This window comes from Leucoraja erinacea, chromosome 14 (genome assembly GCF_028641065.1).
Source record: "Leucoraja erinacea ecotype New England chromosome 14, Leri_hhj_1, whole genome shotgun sequence".
Taxonomy (NCBI): domain Eukaryota; kingdom Metazoa; phylum Chordata; class Chondrichthyes; order Rajiformes; family Rajidae; genus Leucoraja; species Leucoraja erinaceus.
The window spans coordinates 52,806,454-52,827,373 of NC_073390.1; the positions used below are offsets into that span (position 1 = coordinate 52,806,454).

The 20,920-nt window shown below is 42.3% G+C and overlaps 1 long non-coding RNA gene across 1 annotated transcript in view; it reads left to right on the forward strand.

The window, feature by feature from the left end:
- Positions 1–2,263: 2,263 nt before the first annotated feature.
- The window catches only part of LOC129703734 (uncharacterized), a 51,543-nt gene continuing 32,886 nt past the window's right edge, over positions 2,264–20,920 (forward strand). Inside the window, exon 1 of the long non-coding RNA XR_008724610.1 lies at positions 2,264–2,612. This is a non-coding gene — a long non-coding RNA (uncharacterized LOC129703734). The remainder of the gene's footprint in view (positions 2,613–20,920) is intronic.

Here is a 20,920-nt window from a genome sequence, read left to right on the forward strand (position 1 = left end):
GGTGGGAGACAAATATCTGAGAGGGGCTTTGAGACATGCTATGGATCCAATAGTAGCATTTACATTAGAAATATGGAATGTTATAGTGGAAAAATACAAATTAAAAAGAGGGGTTAACGCATTGAAGTGGTTCACATATGACTCAAAGTTTAAGCCAGGGGTGTTTGATTCAAAATTCAAAGAATGGGCACAAAAAGGCATAACGGCAATGTATACAGTTTCAGAAAATGGCGAGTTTACGCGCTTCCAAGATTTAAAGTCAAAGTATGGTCTCGAAAACAAAGATTTGTTTAGATACTTGCAATTAAGAGACTACTTTATAAAAGAGATAAGGCCAGAACTAGATGCAACTTCAAATAATGTGATCAAGGTGATTGTGGATGCATATAAACAGAAGGGGTCTCGGGTCATCTCTGCTTTCTCCCAGCTCTGGTGGAAAGCGGGGGAGAATCAACGCTCTACATAAAAACAAAATGGGAAGCAGAATTAAAGATTCAAATAACAGAAGAAGAATGGTAACAAATGTGTGAAACACAATGTTCATCCACAAGCTCACTAGTATGGAGAGAATTTTGCTGGAAGAATCTATCTCGCTTTTTTATAACACCCAAAATAAAAAGCAGACAACTTGCTGTCCAACAACACTGTTGGAGGCTGTGTGGGAGTACGGAGGCAGATCACTCACATATTTTCTGGAACTGTGTAAAGATAAGGCCATACTGGGAAAATGTTAATGCAGCTGTAAATAATATCTTGGGTTATAAAATCCCAAATACCTGCCCTGTGATGTATCTGGGGCGTATTAAAGATAGTGTAAAAATAGAAGATACATATTTGATTAAAGTTTTGCTTGCAGCAAGTAAGAAGGCCATTACCAGGCAGTGGCTTAATGAAAAAAGTCCAAAACAGGAACAGTGGTTAGAAATTAGAGACATCTTTAATATGGAGAAATTGACATATTCCTTGAGAGTCAAGGGGAATTCATTTGAGAAGATCTGGGAAAAATGGACTGTTTATTTGAGCCATGACACCAATTAGATAAATGCCGAGCTAGATATGGGAAGATTGCGTTATATAGAACTAGATGGTATGTTTGTATGAATGTTGAATTATCTCCAGATAACTAATCAATGTAATGTTTTTTCTTTTTTTAATTTGGCAAGTGAACCACACGGTCTTAGTCCAATTTTTTTATTTATTTATTTACTTTTTTTTTCCGATCTACTTATTTTTTTATTTTGATTGCTGTTTTTCTTACTTTGTTTTATTTATGGTGATGGTGTTGCACTGTTTTGAAAATATCTCTTAAAAATCAATAAAAATGTAAATGAAAAAAAAAAGAAACATAGAAAATAGGTGCAGGAGGAGGCCATTCGGCCCTTCGAGCCAGCACCGCCATTCATTGTGATCATGGCTGATCGTCCCCTATCAATAACCCGTGCCTGCCTTCTCTCTATATCAATTGACTCCACTAGCCCCTAGAGCTCTATCTAACTCTCTCTTAAATCCATCCAGTAACTTGGCCTCCACTACCCTCTGTGGCAGGGAATTCCATAAATTCACAACTCTCCGGGTGAAAAAGTTTTTTCTCACCTCAGTGTTAAATGACCTCCCCTTTATTCTAAGACTGTGGCTCTTGGCTCTGGACTCGCCCAACATTGGGAACAATTTTCCTGCATCTAGATGGTCCAGTCCTTTTTTTTTAAATCATTTTATATGTTTCTATAAGATTTCCCCCTCATCCTTCTAAACTCTAACAGTGAATACAAGCCTAGTCTTTTCAAATGCCCTAAGCCACCTATTCATTTTTTTTTCTAAATTATCTCAAATGTAACTATGGCTAAAAGCCAATACCCGAAATAAAAGACGCAAACATAGATATTATTTTTGAGTGCATGTTCTTTTCCCGGGGAAAGCAAGTCAATCAGAATGATGTAGAAGAACAGAAGATAAATAGCCTAGCTCTCTAGAATGCGAATGAGTAATCCACTGGGAATAGTGACACTGTTTAATACTGGAGGAGCCAATTAATACATCAGGTCATTCGCATTGCGATTATGTCGCTGGTCTGTCTCAGCAACACAACGCGATGAGTCACCGCAATTTAACATTACTTCTGCTTTGGAACCTCAATCTGCGTTACTATTTTAGGTACACAAAAATGCTGGAGAAACTCAGCGGGTGCAGCAGCATCTATGGAGCGAAGGAAATAGGCAACGTTTCGGGACGAAACGTTGCCTATTTCCTTCGCTCCATAGATGCTGCTGCACCCGCTGAGTTTCTCCAGCATTTTTTTGTGTACCTTCGATTTTCCAGCATCTGCAGATCCTTCTTAAACAATTATTATCTTAGCATGTCCACCTTTAAATGCGATCAAGGGCACACCTGCATTTCTTTTGCACATGAAAGTTGGCTCCGTGATGCAGATTAAATCTCTCTCTTCTGAATGTGATCATGATGATAAATAGATCTGAATGAGGAAACTAACTGGATGGGTGTGGAGATTATTTTTTAAACAAATGGAATGCTTTTACTTTTGAACGCATGTATTACTTTCACTAATATCCCAGCCAGAGAGGGGGAGTGTTAGATATTGCTTTGGGATGCTATCAGTAAGTATATACTGTCATATTTTTTTTTTAGTTAAACGACGAATTATAGTTTCATGATGTGCGCGTAGTCCATCAATTGGAGCTAACATTGAAAAGACAGGGTTTACTGTAGAAAGTTATCTATGCAAGTCACATGTTATGTTAGTTTGCTCTGGCCTATAACTGGGTCAGATAAGTATAAGCTCAGCGTTTAAATCAGTTCTCGTTGATGTTTGAACTAGCTGTTGTTTTGCATCTGAATGAAATGTTTGATTAGTTATTCTACTGGGTTTTCAGGAAAGAACAGTGTACGCTCATATTTCTTACTTCAGGTTGACAGGGACAATAAGAGGGCGAGGGGTGCAGAACAAAAAAGAGGGCAGAGCCGGGTTGTAGGGAAGAGAGAGGGAGGTGGAGAGAGAAGGCGAGGTCGAGGGAGAGGGGGGAATACACGATGTTTTCAATAACTGAGATGTTAGTGTTTTTTTTGTGGAGGATAATGAAATGTTATCAATTTCTTTCGTGGATGCAAATTATATATTTCTTAAATTACATCATGCACTGTCGATCACTAACTAGCTCAGTTGAACTAACTGCGGGAAATTAAATTGTTCCGCTAAATATTTGTGTTGGGCCTCCTGTCTATAATGGTTTGTGGAGTGTTTGATGTTGACCTAAACAGATCCTAACAGTAACTATTTAAAATCCAGAATAAATAGCAAATACTAAAGCTAAATAATAAATATACAGATATTGTTGGAGTTGGAGTAGAGGTACTGTACCAAAAACGAGCACCACTGAAATATTCTAGTTGCATTCCATTCTGTGCCCTGAGTTCCCATTCAATTTCCCCTTGTGCATAGCATGTTGCTGGTCTGCTGTCGGTTATATCTTGAGATTAATGCTGATTCCCTTCCTGTAAAGGGATGAAATACACAACCATAGGTGAACTGCGTCGAGATGTACCATTATTATCAGGGCAACTGATGTCGCCATTCGTATACATTCAACGCTTATAACACAAAGAAAAAACAACACCCCATTGTGGTCTGTTTATGAAGAAACAGCAGATGCTTGTTTATACCGAAGATAGACACAAAATGCTGGAGCACCTCAGCTCGACAGGGTCTCGACCCGAAACGTCACCCATTCCTTCTCTCCGGAGATGCTGCCAGTCCCGCTGAGTTGCTGCAGCATCTGTGTCCATATTCCTGTACTTTAACATGATTTTTCGGTGTCTTTACTCTTTTAATGTACGCTGCAGGAATTATAAAGGATGGAAAACGCGACCAATGCAAATTAACGTACACTCCGCTAATGTTTAAAAAAAAAATATGACGCATGTTCATCCAAGTGCAACAAATTATCTTTGTACTGCATCGTAAACTGTTGATTTTCAAGTGTTATAATTAGTGAGCAGTAAGCACCGCGACCGTATTAGCCAAAAACATTTGCAATTATCAGGTAAGAAAATTAACAAGTAATTATAATTGGGTTCAATTGCGCTTTAGCTAAATGGCGGACGTGGCAGAGAGGGATGAGTTTTAATCCGAATCAGTGCCAATGAAATCGAACCCAGTGTATCTATTGAGCGATGGCGCGAACCAAATAACACTGTGAAAGGATTATCAAGAAAGATTTACATTATTGCCCCGGTTTATCTCGTAAACATGTTAACACCTCCCCGCAATGTAAGTCCCCGTTCACTTCCTGACCAGGATGTTTTCGATTCAACATTCATATATGCATTCTTGTAAAATGTACTAACACATAAATAACTATATCCGTGCCATCATTGTATGGCGGGAGAGAAATAAGAAATGAAGATCTGCTTTAAAAGGTTCCCTCTTTTTACACACCTTATATAGAAAAATTAAAAAAAGTTCAACTGAACACAGTAGCCCATTTATTATAGGGAATAATCTAACGGAGATATTCCACGTTGATTCCGTGGCGTGAAAAACGCTTTATTTTTTGTTTCTCCCGATCAAAATCATAAGCAGATTAAGATCAAATAATAAACCGAGGAAAGTGCACGGATATACAAAGCTGTAGATAGGCACAACACGCGGGAGTAGCTCAGCGGGACAGGCAGCATCTCTGGAGAAAAGGAAATGGGGACGTTTTAAGTCGAGGCCCTTCTTGGAGGCATCCGTCTACTTCAGAAACATGACCCTCCAAATGAAGGCAATAATTGTGACAACTCTTTATCGTAGATGAGGCTAGTACTCTAGTACTCTACACCCTATGTTACCCGAATGTTTAGATTCAATGCTACTTTATTCTGACCCAGATCTGTCAAGGACCGATGGTGTGGTATCTGTCTGTGCACCAGTCTCCCCACGTTAAACAAAGTCACGCACAGGCGTCCTCCATGAGAGGACATTCATACTCGTTTCGAGTGACCGTCGATGATGATATGATATTACCAACATCATCCATAAGTTAGGCGTTGCAAATTGGTGTATTTATTAATCGAAATGTGCAAATATTTTAAGTAACGAGCTACATTTGAAACGTTCTATTCATTAATAATTCTTCCCTGTGTGAATCGTTATATTGTAGGCACTTTTGGCTCCCGCAAGCCCAGTATTGATTAAAAAAATACTATGCATTGCAAGTCAAATTGTTTCTTTTTGAAGTTGGACAGAAAAAGCTGGAGTAACTCAGCGGGGCAGCTAGCATCGCTGGAGGAAAGGAATAGGTGACGTTTTGGATCGAGGCCCTTCTTGAAATGACATCTATTGCCTTCTCTCCAGAGATGCTGCCTGCCTCGCTGAGTTACTCCAGCTTTTCGTGTCTATCTTTGGTTTACATCTGCAGTTCCTTCCAACACATGTTTTTATGTTGTGCTGGATGGCCGTAACTGGACAGTCGTTGAAATTAATCACCTAATGAAGGGTCCCCACCCGAAACGTCACCTATCCATGTCTTCCAGAGATGCTACCTGACCCTTCAGCACTTAGTGTTTTCTTTTGTAAACCAGCATCTGCAATTCCTTCTGCCTATCTGAATATTTGCTGATCATAACATAACATAACATAACATTTGCTGATCATAACGCTGTATTCACAATGTATTCACAAAGCAAGCCTTAAAGACATCAGAAATATCTAACATTTTCCATGTATTGAAACAGTACGTTATATCAGGGGTCTTGAAAAGTCTTAATGATATCGATGTTTCAGATTCAGATTCAATTTTAATTGTCACTGTACACTGACAATGACAATTAAAATTGAATCTGAATCTGAATCTGTTTGCTGAATCTTGCCGAGATGCTATTGGACCGAAATGATTTATCTGACATACAATTTCAATTAGTTGTTCTACTTGGATAAAGGTCACACACTGATGTTCTGATCACACATTGAAGGGTCTCGACCCGGAAGTCCATCTATCCATGTTTTCTAGAGATGCTGCCTGACCCGCTGAGTTACTCCAGCACCTTGTGTCTTTCGTTTTGTAGACCAACATCTGCAGCTCCTTGTTTGTCCTTTCTACATTTATATTGAGTTTACGTGGTGGACAAAACGTGTAGGAAGGAACTGCATATGCTGGTTTAAACCGAATATAGACACAACAAGCTGGAGTAACTCAGCGGGACAGGCAGCATCTCTGGAGAGAAGGAATGGGTGACGTTTCGGGTCGAGACCCTTCGTCAAACTTATAGACTTGCATGGTAGATAGATTGACGAGATTTGCGAATTCCTGTAAACACAAAACGCTGGCGGAACTCACCGGGGTCAGGCAGCATCTGTGGAGGGAATGAACACAAGACCATTCGGGGGGAATCCTTCCTCAGACTGTCTGAAGAAAGGTCTCGATCCAAAACACCGTCTGACGCCATGCTCGTATGATTTAATGTAGTCTTTTCCGTTACAATGCATAGTACCCGTGACCAAAAATTGCTCTGTAATCTCACATTTCTTCTAGGAATCAGTTGGGGGATTATATAGAGGGTAACTCTACCCTCGTTTGGGAAATGGTGCCTTTACATCAAAATCTAGGGTTTTAAGAAGGTGCCAATAATATTTTCAATTCGACCATTTATTTTACAAGCATGGAAGTTACATAATGTAAGAAACATGGTAAATATCAGGATGCAGAGAATGGAGAACACAAATGTTATCCCAAACTCCAATCCTACATAATGAGATCCAACACATTGCCAACCCATGGGCTGATTATTTCCACAATGATTCGTGAGTATTATTTTTCAGTTCCTGGAATGTATTTTGTGAAGTACTTTGGGGATGACTACATCTTAACAAATGGTTCAGCATATTGACACATTTCACATTCCTTTGTACATTCATTTTCGCCGAAGGTGATTCCTACAAACGAGAAATATTTAACACGTTACAACATTACTTTGGTCACGGACATCAGTATTAGAACAAGATGATAGACATAGAAACATAGAAACATAGAAATTAGGTGCAGGAGTAGGCCATTCGGCCCTTCGAGCCTGCACCGCCATTCGATATGATCATGGCTGATCATCCAACTCAGTATCCCGTACCTGCCTTCTCTCCATACCCCCTAATCCCCTTAGCCACAAGGGCCACATCTAACTCCCTCTTAAATATAGCCAATGAACTGGCCTCAACTACCTTCTGTGGCAGAGAGTTCCAGAGATTCACCACTCTCTGTGTGAATAAAGTTCTTCTCATCTCGGTTTTAAAGGATTTCCCCCTTATCCTTAAGCTGTGACCCCCTTGTCCTGGACTTCCCCACCATCGGGACTTCAAGCCATCACCTCATCCACAACTCAAATTCTGTGTGAAAGGTGAATGCTGTAAAGAACAGATTCTGATCTTTGTCCAAATATTTTTATTTTTTATTTTTTGTTGTTGTTGTTTATTTTATTAGAAGTTAATACAGTACAAAACAGTACAGTGGAATCTAATTTTAGGTGCCAACTATGTCATACCGTAATCCATTCTATGTACAACCTCTAGTTTTATGTTTTGAGAAGGAAGTAAGCAAGACAAGAAAAAGAAAACAATAGAAAGGGGGAAAAGTGGAAAAATAGATGGTAGAGAATTGAAAAACGTGAAGTGTGTATATATATATATATATATATATAAAAAAAAGAACAAGTGGGAAGTAGAAATAGAAGAGAAGGCCCCTTAAAAGAGAATTTTTCAAATCTTTATTCGGAGATGTAGATTAGCATGAACTGAAATCAGCAATCTTTACGGTACCGCTGCATCACGGACATCAGTATTAGAACAAGATGATCACTTCAAGCCATCACCTCATCCACAACTCAACTTCTGTGTGAAAGGTGAATGCTGTAAAGAACAGATTCTGATCTTTGTCCAAATATGATATGCCGTTGGAAATTCGGTCTCAATATTGCTTCGTTTCATTCAACATACAAATCAAATCACGAGAGAATTTACAAGTAGATGTTTTGTGTTACTTCAAAATCCATGATCCCACAGTGCCAAATGCAGTGGATTAATTTAACTCCCAATGTTTACATGTTAATAACCTGCATTTGGCCTAAAAAACACACATAACCTCAGTAAGGGACAGGCGGATTCTTATGCAACATTTTACCTTTAAATAAATCGCGCTGTAGGTCATTGTAGTTTTAACAAAACTTTGAGTGCGGCTATAGACACAACATGCTGGAGTAACTCGGCAGGTCAGGCAACATCTCTGAAGAAAAGGACCAGGTGACGTTTCGGGTCGACACCCTTCCCATTGCCTCGCTGTGGACCAGTGTTCCCTCTCACCTGTTCTTGTTAAAATTGGCGGTGACTTTAAAAAAAAGGAAAAATTGCAGAGGGTTTAATTATCGAGGGAGATATCTACATTAAGTACTTGTCAACACGCAAGACATCTCTTCGCAAATTGCAGCCACATGAATGGAGAAACAGTTAAGACTCACAGTCGGCATCGTTGTAAATATATCGTTAGAAAGTGCTTCCTTATTATTATCTCAGATTAATATGCAATGTTTGATTCTTCTACCAAATGCGAGAATTGCAAGTAAATCCACCTATTGTATCTAATTGCCCTTCAGTTGGACAAGTTATCTAATTACCGTTCAGTAGTCAAGGGTCAGCTGCCCTTCCTTTAGCAACATATCTCACAGCACTGAAGACCAGAAGCTCTTTCCAAACACGCATGTGTGTATCATAACTCGTTTGTCTATAATTAATTAATTTACTGAAATTAATTTCTCCAGTTCCCATGGCGGAACTTTAGCATTTCCCCCCTGGATTATAAATTACTGCTCTACGCAAAATAACCCAGGGCCACGTCAACAACACTGACCAGAGGAATGGTCACACACAGTCACAGTGTGACGGTTGGTGTTTTAAAATATAATTTAAATAATTGTATATTTTAGTTTGCATCAACTCTACACTTAAATAAGTCGTTTCTTAAACTTCCACGATATTATTATTTTAAACAAATGTTAATCTTTAGCAAGATTGTTTTCAACCATGTAGGTTACATGTTCCAATTTCTCCTTTAAACGAAGGTTGGTTCATTTGCAGAATTCTGTACAGAACTTGTTGAAGTAATTTACTTCGTTAGCGACGTTGACATTTTATTTTAAATCGCTCTACAAATCGGCACATTGGAACATCGTGCACGATATGTCCTTGTGATTAAATTGAGGGAAGGAGGAACAAAGATTCTGTCAGTTTATGCAAAGCCCATTGCATACGCCGCATGCAGGGAGACGATGGGGTGGAAACAAATGGGAATGGAATAACGAAGGGTCCCGACTGGAAAAGTCCCCAGTATATTAACTCCATAGATGCTGCCTGACCCGTTGAGTTTCTCTTGCACCATGTGGTTTAAAACAAAATGAATAATACTGTGGTACAGAAATGGGCGCCTCGTGTTTGTCTCAAGTAACTGTGTGTGTGTGAAACCGACAAATAAATGAAGAGGTGGAAAACCAAATCAGTTATTTGTGTGGTTCAACAAAACATTAAAACGTAAAAACATATAAAAGATTTTTAAAAAATGGTTCGAAGAAGGGCTCTTGGCAACATAGAAACATAGAAACATAGAAATTAGGTGCAGGAGTAGGCCATTCGGCCCTTCGAGCCTGCACCGCCATTCAATATGATCATGGCTGATCATCCAACTCAGTATCCCGTACCTGCCTTCTCTCCATACCCCCTGATCCCCTTAGCCACAAGGGCCACATCTAACTCCCCTCTTAAATATAGCCAATGAACTGGCATCAACTACCCTCTGTGGCAGAGAGTTCCAGAGATTCACCACTCTCTGCGTGAAAAAAGTTCTTCTCATCTCGGTTTTAAAGGATTTCCCCTTTATCCTTAAACTGTGACCCCTTGTCCTGGACTTCCCCAACATCGGGAACAATCTTCCTGCATCTAGCCTGTCCAACCCCTTAAGAATTTTGTAACAACCTGACAAGTTGCCTATCCTTGTTCTCCAGAGATGCTGCATGACCGGCTGAGTTACTCCAGCACTCTGCTTTTTGCTCAAGATTGCAGCACCTGCAGTTTCTAGTGTTTCCGAAGCATCCCATCCACAGATGCTGTCGGAACTTCTGAATCACTCCAGCACTTTGTGCTTTTTGCTCAGGATTGCAGCATCTGCAGTTTTGTTGTGTCCACTAAGCAAGTTATTATTGTTAATTGTTTATTAATAATAAGCTAATTTGACGCGGTTTTATTCTGTGAATGTTGTAAACTTATACGTTTAATGATTGCACGCGTATGAATTGCGACTGGCGTTCATTGAGGAATTGGATAGGCACGTAATCTGGGGGATTTGGGGCGACGAGTCTCCTTTTGATGAGCGGAGAATCCGGCTCTCAAAGTCACACACGCCGGGGAATCAAGAGACCAAAGCAAACAGCCCTCCTCTAATATCCCACTCACACGCACCCGGTTCTCACATGTTGTTCAATATGTTTTGAGCAACATTTTTCAGCACCCAGATTTAAAACGGATGAATCAGAGTGGACCTAAATAAAACCTCAAATGAGATTTTGATTTCAACCCTTGGCATATATATATATATTTTAAATCTGCCTCATAAGTCCACATTCCATACGGGTCAGAAGTGGCAACACTTCTGCCCACGGCGTTTGATTTCCACATGCTTCGCAACAGCTTTCTATTTGATCACACGTTCAACATTTCCGCCTTATTTTAAACGCATAAAAGTTCAATACACGATCCCATAATAACATTTCCACTAGAGACTGCTTACAAATTCCAGCCATATGTTTCAGTCTGGAAGGTGCAAATAGACCTCTACCCCACACACCTTATCATATTCCCATAAAGACTTTAAATTCTACCAAATGCAACTCCGCTTTGAAAAGCCAATGACTTAATTTCTCGTCCTTCCTGAAACATACTGAGGTGCAGAAGGAAAAATAAAAGCCCGAAAGACAGGTAAAAAATAAATAAAAAATCAGGTATGTGTGTTGGATCAACTGACAATATAACAACTGACACTGGTCGCTGCAATATGTGCAGGAGGTTGCAAAGAGTTAAAACTATTTCACACCAGCTTTTAATTAGCAGAAACCGTTCCTCAATTGAAACAAAAGAAAGCAACTGTCTGAAATAGATGGGATGGAGTCAGTAAAGTGAACAAAAGTTCATCTGCAGGACAAAATCCAGCACTTTGAATACAAACCACGAACAGAATGTCATTTATGCAAACAATATGTCATCTGGGTACTGGCTCATTACACAACTATGAAACACATCAGCTACCCCTAGGCAGGAGATATGGAAACAAGCATGCCTGCTAACAATAACTAAATACTGAACATAAACCCTCAGGTAACACGAATCTGATCCAGGCCCGCCATCCTCCCTGTTATACACACAGTTCCACTTTAAATTCAGAGTCGGCCATTTGGTTTTCAACGCATTTAAATATATTCAAAAATGATATTTGCAGCTGCTTCCTATTTACGACGACGACGGATCAGACAACAGGGCAGAATTCCTGGTGTTTCTTAGTCGCAGAACGGCCATTTCTCGGGTTGCTCATAAATATGTTGAACAGTTTCCCCAAAGTGGACAATGTGGCAGTTTCGCCAAGAGAGAAATGAAGGCTTTTAGAACAAAACAAACAGTAAAATATGCCCGGCTGGTACTTAATAGCAAGGAACTGTAGATGCTGGTTTATACCCAACATTCTGGAATAACAGCGGATCAGGCAGCGTCTGTGGAGGTAGACACAAAATGCTGGAGTAACTCAGCGGGACAGGGAGCATCTCTGGAGAGAAGAAATGGGCGACATTTCGTGTCGAGACCCTTCTTCAGATCTTCGGTGTAAACCAGCATCCGCAGTTCCTTCCGCCGCATGCAATTTCTGGACATGGCACAGATGACGTTTCGGGCCGGGACCCTTCTTCAGAATGATATTGAATATCAGATGAACGGTGCTTAATTAGATTAGTGATCCCGTGACTTTGATCCTCGCGTTAGATCCAGGCCTTTTTTGAAAACTGCACTCACACAGCAGTCCACTGATGATATTGTTGGCTGTCGGAACCGTCTAAGGTGGGGAGAATCTGACTTTAGATCTTTTTGCCATTCACAGTGTCTCTCCCCCCAGGAGGTTCCTGCTTCTTTTTTAACACACCCTCTGTTATCTGTTGCCATACAATCCAAGGTCTATTCGCCCTTTCCGATTCCAGCACAGATCCAAAGCCGATTCACTTTTCCTTTCTGTAGAATCTTGTTCCAATGCAGTGTTTGCTCTCTTGATCCCTTATCTTCCTCCCTTCAACTGATCAAAAAGTCCGAATTCTCAGCTGCTGCCGCAGAAGTGCGGTGCGGACCAGCTTTGCTGTTGGAATTCGTGTCACACGTTAAGCTGCAGAGGAGTGATCATTTTGTTTTTTTGAGCTGAATTCATGTTTAGTACCTACCTCACGATAAGATCGACGCCCAGGGTATTGACTCTATTCCTCCACCAGCCACCTCAACATGCTGAAATAGATGGCATGACACTGTTAAGAGTGTTTAATTGTCAAATGGATCTAAAACGGAACAATGAAATTCTTACTCGCAGCAGTACAACAGCTCCGTAAACACAGAACTCAAAGCTAACACAATAAACAAAAGAAAGTTCCATACAATTAAAAAAAAAATCGCAATATTACTTCCCCACATCTCAATTTCCAAAACAAAATCCGAAGTTCCCAGTGAAAGCAAGGCGGTTTGTAATTCGTAGTTTAGTTGGTGTTTCAAGTCAAGTCAAGTCAAGTCATTTTTATTTCTTGATAGGCGTAGCTATGGGCACACGCATGGGCCCCAGCTATGCCTGCCTATTTGTAGGTTACGTCGAACAATCCTTGTTCCATACATACCAGGGCCCCATCCCCAACCTCTACCTCCGCTACATCGACGACTGCTTTGGTGCCACCTCCTGCACCCACACACAACTGACTGACTTCATCCACTTCACCACTAATTTCCACCCGGCACTGAAATACACCTGGACCATCTCCGACACTTCCCTACCATTCCTTGACCTCACTATCTCCATTGCAGGTGATAGACTTCTAACCGACATACACTATAAACCCACTGACTCCCATGGCTATCTGGACTACACTTCTTCCCACCCTGCTTCCTGTAAGGACTCCATCCCCTACTCCCAATTCCTCCGTCTACGCCGTATCTGCTCCACGGATGAGGCGTTCCACACCAGGACATCTGAAATGTCCTCACTATTCAGGGAACGGGGGTTCCCCTCCTCCACCATAAATGAGGCTCGCACCAGGGTCTCTTCCATACCCCGCAACACTGCTCTCTCTCCCCATCCCCGCACTCGCAACAAGGGCCGAGTCCCCCTAGTCCTCACCTTTCACCCCACCAGCCATCACATACAAAAAGTAATCCTCCGTCAGTTTCACCACCTCCAACGTGATCCCACCACTCGCCACATCTTCCCATCTCCCCCCATATCTGCCTTCCGCAAAGACCGCTCCCTCCATAACTCCCTTGTCAATTCTTCCCTTCCCTCTCGGTCCACCCCCTCCCCGGGCACTTTCCCTTGCGGCCGCAGCAGATGCAACACTTGTCCCTTTACCTCCCCCCTCAACTCCTTTCAGGGACCCAAGCAATCGTTCCAGGTGCGACAGAGGTTTACCTGCATCTCTTCCAACCTCATCTATTGCGTCCGCTGCTCTAGATGTCAGCAGATCTATATCGGTGAGACCAAGCGGAGGTTGGGCGATCGTTTCGCCGAACACCTCCGCTCGGTCCGCAATAACCTAGCTGACCTCCCGGTGGCTCAGCACTTCAACTCCCCCTCCCACTCCGTCTCCGACCTCTCTGTCCTGGGTCTCCTCCATGGCCACAGCGAGCAGCACCGGAAATTGGAGGAACAGCACCTCATATTCCGTTTGGGGAGTCTGCACCCCGGGGGCATGAACATCGACTTCTCCCAATTCTGTTAGTCCTTGCTGTCTCCTCCCCTTCCTCAGCTCCCCTGCTGTCTCCTCCCACCCTCCAGCCTTCCGGCTACTCCTCCTTTTCCCTTTCTTGTCCCCACCCACCCCCACCCCTGATCAGTCTGAAGAAGGGTTTCGGCCCGAAACGTTGCCTATTTCCTTCGCTCCATAGATGCTGCTGCACCCGCTGAGTTTCTCCAGCTTTTCTGTGTAACCTTCGATTCTCCAGCATCTGCAGTTCCCTCTTTAACATTTTTATTTCTATTGCACATTTAACAAAACAACTCTCGTTGGCCAAAGTGCTTTACCTTGGTATAAGAATAGGATATACTTATACCAATGTATGTTTGTGGAGTTCAACAGCCTGATGGTTGTTGGTGGTTCCATTTATTACAGAGATTAATTAAAATAAAACACATTCTGTCCATTGCTAGCAGTGCTTATTTCTGCCCCCTCCCCCCCCACAATGTTGTGTATCTCCTCTCCTGCTCCAGCCTCAATGCTGCTGCAGACTGGAACCATGCTCCTTTCATCTCTTGGCTTGCTATGGTCAACTTTATTCTTATTGATTTTCCATCATAGGTATGGCCTGCAATTCATCCTGTCCCAACTATCCAGCACATGTTTTATGTCAGTTTGCATTGTTGCCATCTTCTCCTAGTTAACAATGATCTATTCTATATTTTCCTTCTCCTGTATCTCTTTTGATGTCTCTTTTTCACACCTCACCCTTCCTTATCTCTGTTTCTCCGTCTCCCCTGACTCTCAGTCTGAAGTAGGGTCTCGACCCGAAAAACGTCCTTCTATCCAGAGATGCTGCCTGCCCTGTTGAATTACTCCAGCATTTTGTGTCTGATTTTGGTGTAAACCAGCATTCAGAACAAGGGGTCACAGCTTAAGGATAAGGGGGAAATCTTTTAGGACCGAGATGAGGAAAACGTTTTTCACACAGAGAGTGGTGAATCTCTGGAACTCTCTGCCGCAGAAGGTAGTTGAGGCCAGTGCATTGGCTATATTTAAGAGGGAGTTAGATGTGGCCCTTGTGGCTAAAGGGATCAGGGGGTATGGAGAGAAGGCAGGGATGGGATACTGAGTTGGATGATCAGCCATGATCATATTGAATGGCGTTGCAGGCTCGAAGGGCCGAATGGCCTACTCCTGCACCTATTTTCTATGTTTCTATGTTTCTTCAACCTCCTCTATCCTACAGCGTTCAATATTACTAATCTGCTGCGCCCTTTTGAACAGTCTATTGTTGGTTTCTACGATCATATTGATTGGGCATCTGACGGTGTTCATAGTTTTTACGCTGTTCTTTTTTCAATGGGTTTAGTTACAGATCCAAAGATCCAAACATTTCATTTAACAATTTATTTTGCAAAATTTGACCATTAATCCACCAATTTCTTGTGTTTCCCCAATTGATACTAATACATTCACTGTGTCTACAGCTCTCTGGAATCTAAACATTAAAATCCCTTCCTAACCGCTTCTGCCTCTCACAGAACTTTTTTTTCTCGTTTATTATATTGTTTGCAGAGTACTATATTTATATAGTTTTATATTTTTAACTCAAATACACCTGGACCATTTCCGACACTTCCCTACCATTCCTTGACCTCACTATCTCCATTGCAGGTGATAGACTTCTGACCGACATCCACTATAAACCCACTGACTCCCATGGCTAGCTGGACTACACTTCTTCCCACCCCGCTTCCTGTAAGGACTCCATCCCCTACTCCCAATTCCTCCGTCTACGCCGCATCTGCTCCACGGATGAGGCATTCCACACCAGGACATCTGAAATGTCCTCATTATTCAGGGAACGGGGGTTCCCCTCCTCCACCATAGATGAGGCTCGCACCAGAGTCTCTTCCATACCCCACAACACTGCTCTCTCTCCTCATCCCCCCAATCGCAACAAGGGCAGAGTCTACCTAGTCCTCACCTTTCATCCCACTAGCCGTCACATACAAAAAGTAATCCTCCGTCAGTTTCACCACCTCCAACGTGACCCCACCACTCGCCACATCTTCCCATCTCCCCCCATATCTGCCTTCCGCAAAGACCGCTCCCTCCATAACTCCCTTGTCAATTCTTCCCTTCCCTCTCGGTCCACCCCCTCCCCGGGCACTTTCCCGTGCAACCGCAAGAGATGCAACACTTGTCCCTTTACCTCCCCCCTCGACTCCGTTCAAGGACCCAAGCAATCGTTCTAGGTGTGACAGAGGTTTACCTGCATCTCTTCCAACCTCATCTATTGCATCCGCTGCTCTAGATGTCAGCTGATCTATATCGGTGAGACCAAGCGGAGGTTGGGCAATCATTTCGCCGAACACCACCGCTCGGTCCGCAATAACCAAGCTGACCTCCCGGTGGCTCAGCACTTCGACTCCCCCTCCCTCTCCATCTCCGACCTCTCTGTCCTGGGTCTCCTCCATGGCCACAGTGAGCAGCACCGGAAATTGGAGGAACAGCACCTCATATTCTGCTTGGGGAGTCTGCATCCTGGGGGCATGAACATCAAATTCTCCCAATTTTGTTAGTCCTTGCTGTCTCCTCCCCTTCTTCAGTCCCCCTGCTGTCTCCTCCCATCCCCCAGCCTTCGGGCTCCTCCTCCTTTTTCCTTTCTCGTCCCCGCCCCCCCACCCCCGATCAGTCTGAAGAAGGGTTTCGGCCCGAAATGTTGCCTATTTCCTTTGCTCCATAGATGCTGCTGCACCCGCTGAGTTTCTCCAGCATTTTTGTGTACCTTCGAATTTCCAGCATCTGCAGTTCTTTCTTAAACACTATATTTATATTATCTGTTACGCTGCTGCAAGTAAGAGTTTCATTGTTCTATCTGGGACAAATGACAAGAAAACGGTCTTGACTCTCTTCTATTTAAGGCATTTCTTAAAACCTACATATGTGACTAAACATTTGATCATTTTTAAATTAAGTTTATGCCTCTCAATGTCAAATACTGTTTGACAATTCTGTAAAATTCTTGAACCATTTTAGTCTGGTAAAGACTCCATGTCAGTTATTAATGGGGTTCTTGTCATTAAGTAGTTACTAAACACTGCAGACGTCCCTGTTTTGCTTTCCACATCATATTTTAAGGATGATTTAAACTAATGTATTCCATGCCTTTTTTTTAAATAATAGTCTATTTTTAGCACCATGCTATCTTGAGAGAAAACTGTGTCAACATGTAGAAATTCATTCCACAGGCTTGCATTCTGTAAGAGCAACAAACTATTTTTCAGGACAATATTACCTGATAAACACAAAAAGCTGGAGTAACTCAGCGTCACAGGCAGCATCACTGGAGAGATGGAATGGGTGATGTTTCAGGTTGAGACCCTCCTCACCCATTCCTTTTCTCCAGAGATGCTGCCTGTCCCACTGAGCTACTCCAGCTTGTTGTGTCTGTCTTTGGATTAAACCTGCATCTGCAGTTCCTTCCTACACAATGTTACCTGATGGTCCCTTTACGCAATGCGAGGTCTGCTGAAATTGATGTTTTATTATGTCAAGGCCTTTATTTAAGAATTAATCTGGCTTTGACATCTTGCTGCAGCACCATTGCCACTCTTATTATTTAAATCTCCTTTGATCTACTGTAGTACTCACAATATATCATGTTTTGTTTAAAAGCAGCTGAATATATTGCCTGCAGCTGTAATTATCAAGAGGTGTAATTACATTAACTAATCTTGTATTCCCTGGAATTTAAGAAAGCTAACTAGTGATTTGATTGATTTTTGGGGGGATTCTGAATGGAATTGAAAAATATATATTTTTCCCGAGTGGATCGGGATGGAAGGACCCATTGGTTTAATCAATAGTACATTTATATGTTACAGAGGGAAGATAGTTTATACAGGGTAGTACAGCTCAAAATCTCATACGAATGAATCCCTATCCATATTTCTATATTCAATGTTCAAATTGAGTGAAATAAGGCTAATGGAATGTTTGCCCATATTCTTATCTAGGAACCTTTAGCATTTGCCATAACCTTGAGGCCCTGCACACTGAAGAATCCAACGAGGTGCATTTGTAGCCAAAACATCCAGTCTCGAAGTGCTGGTAGAAGTCAAACCTTATCACCTGACCTGCAGTGACCTGACATCTGCCTTAAAGTCCCCAGAGCTTTGGGATTTTCATAAATTACCAGAGTTTTTTGAGTCAAACTACCAGAGTTTTCAATATATTTACAGGGCTGGAATAATAAGAAGAGAAGTTTTCCGTAAGTCAATCCGACTTGACCCCATCTGAAAATCCTATGTCCGTCCACCCGGACATTAGACCGTAGAATAGTTATGAAGCACAGAAAAACTTCACCCATTGTTATTGTTGGCATGGTCCACATCTGCGAGAGATAATGGTGTGGTTTTGACATTGTCCTGTGTGGAGGGGAGAATGGTTCCTCTGGGTTTGCCTTTCCTGCTGTGGCTGATTAGGCCTATCGTTGATGGGCAGTCCTTCCCACAGCTTCCACAGGTGAAGTTGTCTCTGGCTGTTGGATTGTGGATGGAGTGTGTGCTGTTGCCGTCGGCCATTTTGTGGCATTGGCATCTGGCATCCAAGGTCTTGAATCACATGCTCTCCTGGTGCTTTACACCTGCCTGGAGGCCCTTTACATGCACACCCATTATGTTCACACCAAACATGAGGCATCTGTCTGTATGAACCCGACTTACCAGCACTTGGTCTATGACCTTCCATGCCTTGGCAGTTCAAGCACTCATCTAGATGCTTCTTAAATGTAAGTAGTTTGAGTACCAGAGAACATGGGTTTAAGGTGGGGGGGGTGTGGAAAAATGTAATAGGAACCTGGGGGAACTATTTTACACAAAAGGTGGTGGATGTACGGAACGAGCTGCCAGAGGAGGTAGTTTGAGTCTGGTACTATCATGACATTTAAGAGACATTTGGACAGGTACATGGCTAGGATTAGTTTAGAATGCTAAGGGCCAGGCATAGGCAGGTAGAACTAGTATAGAAAGGGCATGTTGGTTGGCATGGGGAAGTTGGGCCGAAGGGCCTGTTTCCACGCTGCTTGTCTCTACGACTCAAGTTATTTCCAGCATTCAGTGCATTCCTGATTCCAATCACACTCTGGTTAAAAAAAAAAAAATCTTCCTGAAAACCCCTCTAACTTCTTACTTCCCTTAAACCTTTGGCTCTTGTTTTCCTTTCATTAAAAGTTATATTGTTCTTGGAACATTTACAGCATTGAATCAGCAGCAAGTTCCAGAGGCCAAGGATGTATAAGAAGTAATTATTGTATGAAGAGTAATTCCATTAACTGCGCTTGTACAGAATTCCCTGGAAAATAGAAAGTCTCACGTGATTTGATTGAATTTTTTGGATTCAGGATGGAATTGATAAATATATGTTTTTTACCTCGTAGATTTGGGCCAGTAGAGCAGTGGCCTAAAATCAAAGTTGAAAAGTCATACATCATGGAAACAGGCTCTTTGACCCACCTTGGCCATGCTGAACAAAAGCTCCATCCCTGCTTGTCCCGATTGCTTGAGTCTGCTCCAGATAGAAACATAGAAACATAGAAAATAGGTGCAGGAGGTGCTTTGAGCCAGCACTGCCATTCATTGTGATCATGGCTGATCGTCCCCAATCAATAACCCGTGCCTGCCTTCTCCCCATATCCCTTGACTCCACTAGCCCCTAGAGCTCTATCTAACTCTCTAAATCTCTCTAATATCCCTCTAAACCTTTCCTTTCCATGTACCATTTCAAAATGTGGTCTTTGAACTGTCTTTGAAATCTTGAAATTGTACCAACCTCAAGTATTTCATTTAGCAGCTCATTCCATATACCTGCCACCCTCTGTGTGACAAAGTGACCTCTCTGGTTCTGATTACATCATTCCCCTCTCATCTTGATTTCTCCACCCTGGGAAAAAGTTATTGTGTATTCACCCTATCGATTCCCCTCACGATTTTATAACCCTCTATAAGATCGCCCCTCAGCTTCCTGCGCTGCAAGGAATAAAGTCAGAGCCTACCCAACCTCTCCCTGTAGCTCAAGCCCCCAAGTACTGGCAATATCCCTGTTAATCTTCTATGTACTTGCTCCAGCATAATGGCATTTTCCCTACAGCAGGGTGACCAAAACGGGACAGAATACTCCAAGATACACAAAATTGCTGGAGAAACTCAGCGGGTGCAGCAGCATCTATGGAGTGAAGGAAATAGGCGACGTTTCGGGCCGAAACCGAAGGGTTTCGGCCCGAAACGTCGCCTATTTCCTTCGCTCCATAGATGCTGCTGCACCCGCTGAGTTTCTCCAGCAATTTTGTGTACCTTCGATCTTCCAGCATCTGCAGTTCCTTCTTAAACACAGAATACTCCAAGTGCAGCTTCACCAAAATCTTGTAAAACTGTAACTTAATGTCCCACTTTCCAGACTCAATTCCATGATTGATAAAGGCCCGAATATCAAAAGCCTTCTTCACCACCCTATCCACCTGCAACTCCGCTTTCTGAGAGTTATGTACTTGTACTCCTAGATCCCTCTGCTCTATAATACTCCTCAGGGCCCTACTGTTCATTGTGAAGGTCTTGCCTGGTATGACTTCCCAAACGCCAACACCTCACAATTATCTGAATTAAACTCAATTATCCAACATACTTGACCGGTTGATCAATATCTCACTGTGATAACCATTTTTGTGTTTATGATATCAGTTATCTTAGGGTCATCTGCAAAATAACATCATGCCTTGTATATTCACAAGCGCATTGTTAATACAGATGACAAACAACAATGGGCCCAACATTGATCACTAAGGCACACTACTAGTCACATGCCTCCAGTCCAAAACAACAATCTTCCTCCACCACCCTCTGCTTTCTATCATGGAGCCAATTCTGTA